Below are 12,237 nucleotides of genomic sequence, written 5' to 3' on the forward strand. Positions count from 1 at the left end.
TCAGGTGGGAGTCATGTTTGAACCTTCCTCACTGAAAGAAATGAGACCTAACTAACTTTAGAAATAAACTAGTAAGTCTTTCCAGTCTCTGCCTCCTTTTTCTGTAATAATATTTCTTCCAGGTGTTCAAATGTCTCTTTCCTTTCTGACTTTCACAAAGTCACTAAAGTCTTGGTTGTTCTCTTTAATCTAGAACAGGATTGTCAAATTCCCGGCCCATGAGATGGATACGTCACATGCTGGCCATGCCCATGCCCAGTTTAGCAAAGTGGAAAAATGTCCTGATACATCACATGATGCCACCGTGACAACTTAAGTTTGACAACCTGATCTAGGAGGAAGAGTTGTTGAGATTATTCCCCTGGAGGATGAGAAGGTTCTTTTAGTTTTGAATATTTTGATTCCTGGTTATGAATGGTTCTTTCTAAATTATAATACACGGGGATCTCGACACATGAGATATAAAAGAAAACTTTAGAAATAATGGAAAATTTAAGGTGCAAGATTTGGTTCCATTTTGTCTGTACCAGAAGTCTTCAAACTTGGCAACTTTATGTCCACAAGTCTTAAAGTTGCCAAGTTTGAAGACCTCTGCTCTGTACCATCATTTCCTCACACTTCTTCCAAAAATGTTTAATCCTCATGCACCCAAAAAATTCCACCCCTTGTACATTGTTAAGTACAGTAACTTGAAAAAAATCTAATCTGTTTAATTGATAAGATTCTTCGATATTTATAGGATTAGCACAGCATGCTAATCCTATGTAGGAAAACTTGATTCATTCAGCTACCTAACTTTTCAGCAATCCTCTTTGAAAGCTTTGAAAGATATCTTAATAAAAAGAGACAAACAATATGAAGCTAACAGGAAAAACTTAGGATCTATTCTTGATTTTAATGTGGGAACACGAACACTGTTCCTGGTCAAAGGGTGAACATGCTACAACACTGTCCAGAATCCTCTTTCAACAGAGATTCCTCAGAAGGCTATTCATGTCAAAAATATTCTTTGAAGGCAGAAAAAGATGAGGAAACTTAAGGTATTAGCAAACTTGCTTGTTCAACAGGTGTGGCTGCTCATACGTAAACTAGAGTCAGAGGAACATTCTGTGGGGAGGGGATGTACAATCCTAGGAGACATCAAAGCACAGTAACACAGGTAAAAGAATGCAAAGCGTTTTTTAAATGACATGGCAGGATTAAGTTTAACTATTTGGTGTGCCACTTAATATGTATAATATGGGGAGGGTGAAATGGCTTGTGTTTCAGAAGAAGTAGAACAAGAAACAATGGGTGGAAACTAAGCAAGGAGAGAAGCAATTTAGAACTAAGGAGAAAGTTCCTGACAGCTATAACAATTAATCAGTGGAAGAAGCTTGCCTCCAGGAATTGTGAATGCTTCAACACTGGAAGTTTTTAAGAGGATGTTGGATAACCATTTCTCTGAAGTGGTGTAGGGCAGTGTTTTTCAACCAGTGTGCCGCGGCACACTAGTGTGCCGTGAGACATGGTCAAGTGTGCCGCGAAGCTCAGAGAGAGAAAGAAAGCAAGAGAGAGAGAAAGAAAGAGAAAGCAAGAGAGAGAAAGAGCGAGCGAGAGACAAAGAGAACAAGAGAGAGAGAAAGAGAGAAAGAGAGAAAGAGAGAGAAAGAAAGCAAGAGAGAGAGAGAAAGAGAGGGAGGGAAGGAGAGAGAGAGAAAGGCATAGAGGGAGGTAGGGAGGGAGAGAAAAAGAGAGCAAAAAAGAGAGGAAGGAAGGAAGAGAAAGAAAGAGGGATGGAGAGAGAAAAAAAGAGGAAGGAAGGGAGAGAAAGAGGGAGAGAGAAATATAGTGAAAGGGAGGAAGAGAGAGAGAATTTTTTGGTCCAAACTTTTTTTAGCCCCCCCCCCCCCCGCCCTGCTCAATGTGCCCCAGTGTTTAGTAAATGTAAAAAATGTGCCGCAGCTCAAAAAAGGTTGAAAATTACTGGTGTAGGGTTTCCTGCCCAGGCAGGGGATTGGACTAGAAGACCTCAAAGGTCTTTTCCAACTCTGTTGTTGTTGTTGTTGTTGTTGTTGTTGTTGTTGTTAGAAGCAAGACTATCTATTGAGAATACAGTACACAGAAGTGATTGTTAGCAACTGTTAAAGAACAAATAAACTGGGGACTCCATTTTCTTCTGACTCGTCAAGAATAAAATGCTTCCAAAATGAAATTTGGTTAATTACAAAGAAGTGCACTTACAAAAGTAATATCTGGGTAGCCAAATTCAATCTGTCATTGATCCAAATGTAAGGAATCAATAATTGATGAGTACTGAATGTTGGGAGGATGCTGAATGGTTTCAGATCATGTATTACTAAAAAAAGCCCCAAACTAAACAGCTACAGGTATCAATGCTTTCCTATAACTATTTTATAAATTATTCCTTTGTGTTAATGTTGTGTATTTTTACTTAAAATAGTTTCAACTCCCTCAAGTCTTCCTACAATACACCACTCCCTTTTTATATGGTACATTTTTTTCCTTTGAGTAAAAAAAAGTTTCTTTTAAAATTGTATTTTGTTACGCATTTAATATGTACCCATGGGATTAATATATAAAAGGAAGTCAGTTTCCTCTCTGACTTGAAATAAAGTGATTATGTTAAGAATTTCCTTCCCATCTATATCCAATGAACTCAATAGAATATTCCTTGGGAAAAAAATTCCAGTGAAGATCAAGTCTGCTCTATGGTGGCACAGTGGTTAGAATGCAACATTGCAGGTTAACTGTGCCCACTGCCATGAGTTCAATCCTGACTGGCTCAATGTTGAAATGAGGACCCAGATTATTGGGAACAATATGCTGACACTATAAACTGCTCAGACACTGCTGTAAAATACAGTGGTACCTCTACCTAAGAATGCCTCTACTTACAAAGTTTTTTATATAAGAACCAGGTATTCAAGAATTTTTTGCCTTTTCTCAAGAACCATTTTCCACTTACAAACCCGAGCTTCTGAAACTGTAACTGGAGAAGGGAGAAGCCTCCATGGGGCCTCTCTAGGAATCCCCTGGAAGGAAACAGGGCCGGAAAAGGTGGGGAGTAGCCTCCATGGGGCCTCTCTAGGAATCTCCTGGGAGGAAACAGGGCCTCCACCCTCCCTGTGGTTTCCCCAATCGCATGCTTTATTTGCTTTTACGTTGATTCCTATGGGAAAAATTGCTTCTTCTTACAAACTTTTCTACTTAAGAACCCGGTCATGGAACGAATTAAGTTTGTAAGTACCACAGTACTGTGGAGTGGTATATAAATTTAAGTAATATTGCTATTTCTATACATTGCAAAGGCATAATAACATCCATTTATTTTAGCTGGCTCATTTTTATTGATTTATTAAAATTTTATATTACCCATCTTCCCTATGAAGCGACTCTCTGAGTCATATAAGACTCTAAAAAATTCTAGTAGTGCAAACCATGGCAGTACCTAACTATTCATGGCTAATTATAGAGGGCTAAGCAAATTGTACTTGGCTAGTATTTGGATGGGGAACTGACTAGGAATTTTAGACACTTGGCTAGCCCAATGTTTCTCAATCTCCACACCTTTAAGATATATTGACTTTATATATGCTGGCTGGAAAATTCTGTGACTTGAAGTTGGGCTGAAATGCTACCAATTCGGCTTGGTTCAGGTGTACTGATAGCAGAGGCTGCCAGTATTAGCGGTGGCAGTGCGAGGCTCCGCCCACCCACCCATATATCACCATTTTCTTCTTTTTAACCCTCTGCGCATGTGCAAGGCCTTCTGCGCATGTGCAGAGGGTGAAAAAGCATGTATGATGGTGGCAAATCACATGCTTCTGAAACAGTAGAGAAGGTAAGTAGATTGCACCACTGCTTGAAGTTTATAAATCTTAAAGCTGCTGAGATGGACTGATGCTGGGCTATACTAAGAAGTAAACCAGCAACATAGAAGATGGAAAGAACAAATTATTTCCACTATGCTGTCAATTAAACAGCAGGGAGCCAGTCACCAGTACTTTTCCTTAGCAACATGGTCATACACGACCTACATCATTAGTATCTAATATACTAAGTGCCTATTTATTTTACAGAGTTTTCTTTATGCTGTCAAAATGACATATATAGCATTTGTGGCAGATGGAAGATTTCAGTCAGATTTTCTTAGTCCATCTTTCAATTACAACTAACAAACTGCCAAGAAAGAATCAAATCATTAAATCAAACCTTGATTACAGAGCAGAATCAATTATTGAAATAATAAATGGAATTGTGAGGCACAATCATGTAGGGCACAGTACTGTTAAAATTAACTCTCCCTCCTCACAATAGGCCTATGGTTATTCAAATCCATCCACCCTCAACTTTTAATAGGAGGTTTGTACAAATTTGCATGGTAAACTGGCCACAAAAACAAGATTAACAGGGAAATGGCTAAATAAATGGGTTTGCATAATAGGCCATTAGTAGATAATAAGCACCTTGCACACAATTGAAAAGAAAAATAGCAGTATTGTATATTGATTAACCGTTCTTTGGCTTGCAGAAATGTCAGTACAATGTTGAATTGCTGGATATTCTTGCAAGAAATAAGTTGGATGTCTTTTTTCTTGTTTATCCACCCCGAGTATTATTATTATTATTATTATTATTATTATTATTATTATTATTATTATGTCAATACAACACAGCAAACGAGATCACTATGCTGTATTTCGTATTTCATCACCAGTCGGGCGCTTCCCAAGCACCTAGGACTGCGTGATGTAGCGGCGACTTATGTTTGCCAATCACAGTAAAGCGGCCTTTTGCAATTGGCAGATGGAGATTTTGTCAATTCCGATGGTTTTCAAATGTCCACTGAGATCCTTTGGCACTGTGCCCAGTGTGCCAAGTACCACTGGGACAACTTTCACTGGCTTATGCCAGAGTCGTTGCAGTTCGATTTTTAGATCTTCGTATTTCACTAATTTCTCTAGCTGCTTCTCCTCAATTCTGCTGTCTCCTGGGATTGCGATGTCGATGATCCATACTTTCTTTTTCTCCACAATCAGGATGTCTGGTGTGTTATGCTTCAGAATTCAGTCAGTCCCACAGTAGTTTTGCTTGCTCATTTCCGACCACTTTTTCGGGCTTATGATCCCACCAGTTCTTTGCCACTGGTAAATGGTAGTTCCGGCACAGAGTGGATCATCTGCACCACAGCATCATGTCTATGCTTGCAGTCAGTCTGTGCAATCTTTTTGCAGCAGCTGAGTATGTGATCGATTGTTTCATCTGTTTCTTTACAGAGTCTGCACTTTGAATCATCTGTTGATTTTTCAATTCTGGCTTTGACAGAATTTGTTCTAATGGCCTGTTCTTGTGCTGCCAGAATTATTATTATTATTATTATTATTATTATTATTATTATTATTATTATCATCATCATCATCATCATCATCATCATGTTTCAAGAGCTAGACTAAAGAGTATTTCTTAATCCTAAAACATTAGTTAATTTTTTTCCTTTCTTCTTTGATTTTAGAACTTCTCCAACATTTAGGAACAATTTTTGGGAAAGCAGGTAATGGTGCATGATTGGGAAACATTAGAACAGAAGTCCCCAATTCCCAGGGGTAGCAGGGGCTGCAGACCATTGGGATCTGGGTCATGCAAGTGGTGGTTGAGCATGTGCACATGGAGATACATTTGCACAAGTAGCTTGTGTGAAACCATCTACCTTCCCCCTCCCACTCCAGCCAGTCTGTGAAGCCTGAAAGGTTGAGGACCGCTGCGCTAGAACAATAATTGAATTCTAGTAACAAAATTGCAAGCTTAAAATGAATTGAAAATTTAAAAATGGCAAAAATGCAACCAAATAGATTTCAAAAATGTCAATAAATGGAATATTGTGAAAGATAACATCAGACCTCTTGTGGCTAGCACTAAAGGCTATACTTTCTAAGACACAAAGGCTCAGATAAATATAATATAAGTAAGAATCAGATAAGAGAGATATGTTTCCCAACGATGGGCTCTAGCATGAGTCCAAATGTTTGGAATAATAAACTTCTGGTCCCAGTGACCGATTCAGATTGGATCCTGCAACATTATCCTGGGACAAGTATATTTGCCTTCATTTGTCAGATACGTAATTTTGTTATAGCAAAACTATGAAATCATTATGAAAGAATTTCAGAGACTGCTGTGTATCAAATGCAAGCTCTATTTATAACAATAAATATTCGCATTTTGGTGCCTCTTCCACCTGTTGTATATAAAAGGGATACAGTGAGTCTCTTTTGGAAAGGAGACACAGTTCTTTATTTTGGTAACAAATTTATCTAGCATTAAATTGTTTACATTTGACAGTGTGAGAAGTTTCAGACAGTGAGAAAACTTTCAGAAGTTTAGTGACACCAGTAAACTACAATGAAACTTGGTGATATCACTAACTCTAGCCACATTCATTTTATTTCGCTTTGCTATTCTGTCATATGACATAATAATACAGTGGTACTTCTGTATTATTGCCTCTACTTACAAACTTTTCTAGATAAGAATGGGGTGTTCAAGATATTTTTTCCTCTTCTCAAGAACCATTTTCCACTTACAAACTTGAGCCTCTGAAACTGTAACCAAAAAAGGCAGGGAGAAACCTCTGTGGGGCCTCTCTAGGAAGCTCCTGGGAGGAAATGGCTTGAAAAGGAGGAGAGAAGCCTTTGTGGGACCTCTCTAGGAATCTCCTGGGAAGAAACAGGGCCTCCACCCTCCCTGTAGTTTCCCCAATTGCACACATTATTTGCTTTTACATTGATTCCTATGGGAAAAATTGCTTCTTTTTACCAAATTTTTCTACTTAAGAACCTGGTCAAGGAACGAATTAAGTTCATAAGTAGAGGTACCACTGTATTTCCTGCCTGGAAAAAAAAGCTGAACTTTGCCATATTATCCCTATTTGCAACAGGTGGTCCTCAACTTACAACAGTTCATTTAGTGGGCATTTGAAGTTAGCACAGCACTGGAAAAAGTAACTTATGACCATTTTTCATACTTACAATCATTGCAGCATCCTCATATCACATTTTCAAAATTCAGATGCTTGGCAACTGACTCATATTTGTAACAGTTGCAGAGCCCTGAGGTCAAGTGATCACCTTTTGCAACCTTCTGATAAGCAAAGTCAGCGGGGAAGCAAAATTCACTTACGAGCCACATTTCTAATTTAACAACTACAATATTCACTTCACTTAGCAACATAAATTTTGTCCCCAATTGCAGTTGTGAGTTGAAGAGCTGTACTGATTTCAGGAAAATCCTGCCTGTAAAACAATCTCAATTAGGTTTGTAAAGGAACCTGGTCCTATGAGTACAAGGCTTGCCAGTAATAAAACATTTTAGCTCCAGTAGCAAAGCATTAAGATAAAAAGGAATTAGGCAATTAAGCAGCTACAATGTATGAATTTGCCATAGGGAGAGAAGGCCAATCAGCTACTAAAAATAGTTTGATTTTCAGTTGGGAAAAAACCCAATTATTAACTTATTATTAATTTGTATTTTGTGCCTCAGATAGGAGTAGAACGTTGCCTTAATACCTTGTTAAATATAATTTAAAGAAGCAATAAAAAGAAAAATAACAATACAAAGGAAAGAAAAGCTTCATTATTGGAACACTAACTGATTAGAGTCCAAAAAGAGTTGGGCAGGTTATAAATTTAATAAATTAAATTAAATTAAATTAGATACAATATCAAGAAGCAGAATAGAAGAATAGAGAGGGGCGGCATACAAATCTAATAAATAATAATAATAATAATAATAATAATAATAATAATAATAATAATAGTAGTAGTAATAAATAATGAGCAAAGCCTGAAATGGGAAAATGACACTGCCTCCCAGTAGTGGGATCAGCTTCTTTTAGTTTGTCAATGAGCAACTAATGTGACAAGAGTAAAGACAGTGAATCATTTAGAATGGTTAAAACACAAAGGGCCCACAATGAACTAACGCAGAACTTCATATCTGAGAAAGGACTATGAAATGGCCAATTTAATGTAAGCGTTTATGTTTGTGGTTTTTGACCTCATTTTTACCTCATTAAGATGAAGCAGATAATTTCAATAAAGGCTCCTGCATAATTTAATAGATTAAGTGTCACCAAGTCATTGTCAACTCATAAGGACACGTTTTCTCCATAACAACCTGTCTCTAACCACACCTTTCAGATGTTCCAATGACGCCTATATGATTGGAAAACTCACAATCGTCATTGAACTCAGGAGCAGGGAACATAAGGGTGTTAATATTTGTTGAGTAGCGACTGTAATAATTAAATTAAATGCTCACTATATCTTCATTGTGCTAGAGAGGGTATGGGCATCACACTAAATCTGATATAACACTATACGTAACTTTTATATAATGATGAAGGAATTCACTCAGGGGAATCAGGGTATTCTCTATTTTAAGGCATCCTACACTCTCAGCTTGCATGGGAACTACAAATGAATTATGCGGGTTTTTAATATTAATGTATGGAATGACATAGAACTGATTGGCATGACTCTATGCCCACCACCTAAGCTTTTCTTCTGATTTCCTGGGACTCTTCAATATTGTACGATCCACCATGTTCTCCTCTCTATCAGTTATGAGTCACAGATGGCATATTTATTCTTCATAGGGGTGGCAGATGGGTGGATGCTATGGCAATGTTTTTCCCCTCCCCCATTCTCTGAAAATGAGATAAAGCTACATTTCCATTAATTTGCTCCATATCTAAGAGCCACGTTAGAAAATATTGCCCTCCAAAAAGAGAAAGGAAGTCTCCCACCATTGGCTCATTACAATAGATGGCAGGGAACATTCTGATTCATTAATACTTTATAACTATTTGTTCAATACATCATTTTGTGAATGGAGAAATGTCTCCCCAGCAGCTATTTTGTGAATGCACTCATTTCCCCAAAACTTTTCATCTTTTCAAATTAGATCCTGTGAAAATGGCAAAACTGTCATGGAAAAAAATAAAGTTTTTTTAAAAAAAGAAAATATGTAAGCATTATTATGGTTTTCTTGCTGAAAGAAGAAAAAATCTGAACTGATGATTTATGGATTTGGTGATTAAAAAGGGTAAAGGAGGAAGACTCAGATTTGAAGCACTGATAAAAAAGAATGGAAGTAAAAGAAATCTATATTTTCTTTCCTTGGTTTCACTTGTTTTTCCCTTTTTTTGTATCCTTCCTTTTCCTTTTCATTCATTTATTAAATTGTAAAGTTTTAATAAGAATAGCAACAGTGATAGTTGCAAGTTGAAATAGAAAGATATTGTTGGGAGCCAAAGAACCTGGAAGCAGATCAATTATCTAGGATCCTATAAACTGTGTTGGTTATAGAAACATAGAAACATAGAAGTCTGACAGGAGAAAAAGACCTCATGGTCCATCTAGTCTGCCCTTATACTATTTTCTGTATTTTATCTTAGGATGGATATATGTTTATCCCAGGCATATTTAAATTCAGTTACTGTGGATTTATCTACCACGTCTGCTGGAAGTTTGTTCCAAGGATCTACTACTCTTTCAGTAAAATAATATTTTCTCATGTTGCTTTTGATCTTTCCCCCAACTAACGTCAGACTGTGTCCCCTTGTTCCTGTGTTCACTTTCCTATTAAAAACACTTCCCTCCTGGACCTTATTTAACCCTTTAACATATTTAAATGTTTTGATCATGTCCCCCATTTTCCTTCTGTCCTCAAAACTATACAGATTGAGTTCATTAAGTCTTTCCTGATACGTTTTATGCTTAAGACCCTCCACCATTCTTGTAGCCCGTCTTTGGACCGGTTCAATTTTGTCAATATGACCTATAAAGCCCTTCATGGCATCGGACCAGAATATCTCCGGGACCGCCTTCTGCCACATGAATCCCAGCGACCAGTTAGGTCTCACAGAGTTGGCCTTCTCCAGGTCCCGTCAACTAAACAATGTCATTTGGTGGGATCCAGGGGAAGAGCCTTCTCTGTGGCGGCCCTGACCCTTTGGAACCAACTCCCCACAGATATCAGAGTTGCTCCCACCATCCTTGCCTTTCGTAAGCTTCTTAAAACCCACCTCTGTCGTCAGGCATGGGGGGATTGAGACTTTCCCTCCCCCCTAGGCTTATAAAATTTATGCATGGTATGTCTGTATGTATGATTGGTTTCTTAAATTAGGGTTTGTTTATATGGTCTTATTATTGTTGTTAGCCGCCCCAAGTCTACGGAGAGGAGCGGCATACAAATCTGAAAAATAAATAAATAAACAAATAAACAAATAAATAAACAAACTCCAAAATAGAATTTTTAAATTGGGAAACCCACTCTACCAGGAACTTAGAACACTTGAGTTGTGTATATCTCCATGGGAAAGAGAATACATAGTACATGTATAGCTGAATAACATTTCTTTTTCTTTAAAAAAAATAATTTAACCCACATTTTGAGAGGAAAATAAAAGGCTTATATTCACTCTCCAGCTGAAATCTGTTCAATACTTCCCACCATCCTTTGTTTCTTAACTAGGAGGATATGTACAGTCTGTACTCAGCACTCCTGTCCTTTTTAATATCAGTGTTCATCCGGATCCAGGAAACATTGCTGAGGCCTTCTGTTTTACTGCAAGACTTAAAGGACACACAAACAGCTCTGCTGAATCCAATCAACTGTCCACTGAATCAAACATTCTGTTACTGCAATTGTCAGAAAAATGTTTCTTCAAAGACTACAAATGTTCTACCTCCGGCCATTTTTCTACAAAAGCGGATGCATATGTAATTTAGAGATTTATAACCTGCTTTTTAGTAGAATCATCCCTATCTGGACCGGGACTCACTGCTCACAGTCACTCATGCTCTCATCACCTTGAGGCTCGACTACTGTAATGCTCTCTACATGGGGCTACCTTTGAAGAGTGTTCAGATACTTCAGATCGTGCAGAATGCAGCTGCGAGAGCAATCATGGGCTTCCCTAGTTATGCCCATGTTACACCCACACTATGCAGTCTGCATTGGTTGCTGATCAGTTTCTGGTCACAATTCAAAGTGTTGGTTATGACCTATAAAGCCCTTTATGGCATCGGACCAGAATATCTCCGGGACCGCCTTCTGCCGCACGAATCCCAGTAACCGGTTAGATCCCACAGAGTTGGCCTTCTCCGGGTCCTGCCGACGAAACAATGTTGTCTGGCGGGACCCAGGAGAAGAACCTTCTCTGTGGCAGCCCCGACCCTCTGGAATCAACTTCAGAGATTAGGACTGCCCCTACCCTCCTTGCCTTTCGCAAACTCCTTAAAACCCACCTCTGTCGCCAGGCATGGGGAAATTGATTCCCCTGGGACGTTTCAGCTTTGTGTATGGTTTGTATGAGATGCATGATTGTTTTTTATATTAAGGGTTTTAAAGTGTTTTTAAGTATTGGATTTGTATTGTTCTTATTGTGAGCCGCTCCGAGTCTGTGGAGAGTGGCGGCATGCAAATCTAATGAATGGATGAATGAATGAATGAATGAATGAATGAATGAATGAATAAATAAATAAATAAATAAATAAAGTTGGCTTACCAAGGTAGAAATATAGAAACATAGAAGATTGACGGCAGAAAAAGACTTCATGGTCCATCTAGTCTGCCCTTATACTATTTCCTGTATTTTATCTTAGGACCGATATATGTTTATCCCAGGCATGTGGTCAGCTGTCCAGAATCACACATGCTTGTGGTTCTGCTACATCAAAAATGGACCCTCTTTCCAGTCAGACTCCAGCCTCCGTTTGTCTCCGGTGCCTTTCTACTGGCTTGGAACTGAACCAGGTGGATATTTCTTCCCACACCTCCAACAAGCTGCTCTTTCTTTCCTTACATTGCTCATCACTAGTTCTTGAGTCAAGACTCTAGTCTTATGTAACTAATTTTATCTGGCTATCAAAAGAAACCATAATTCCTTGATATTTTGATAAGACAATTTCACACATTCAATTACAGCAGCCGGCCGGAGTCTACGGAGAGGGGCGGCATTCAAGTCAAGTCAAGTCAAGTGAAGTCAAGTGAAGTCAAGTGAAGTCAAGTGAAGTCAAGTCAAGTCAAGTCAAATCAAATCAAATCAAATCAAATCAAATCAAATCAAATCAAATCAAATCAATAAAGTGGTAGACAATCTTTTGGAGTCATAGTCAATATTTTGAAGTTTAGCAAAAGCTACACTGGATATAACAATGCAAGTGGGATGAG

The 12,237-nt window shown here is 38.2% G+C and overlaps 1 protein-coding gene across 6 annotated transcripts in view; it reads right to left on the reverse strand.

The window, feature by feature from the left end:
- Nucleotides 1–12,237, reverse strand: part of INF2 (inverted formin 2) — a 96,913-nt gene that overhangs the window by 54,194 nt on the left and 30,482 nt on the right. The gene's annotated exons all lie outside the window — the stretch shown is intronic.

This window comes from Erythrolamprus reginae, chromosome 1 (assembly GCF_031021105.1).
Source record: "Erythrolamprus reginae isolate rEryReg1 chromosome 1, rEryReg1.hap1, whole genome shotgun sequence".
Taxonomy (NCBI): domain Eukaryota; kingdom Metazoa; phylum Chordata; class Lepidosauria; order Squamata; family Dipsadidae; genus Erythrolamprus; species Erythrolamprus reginae.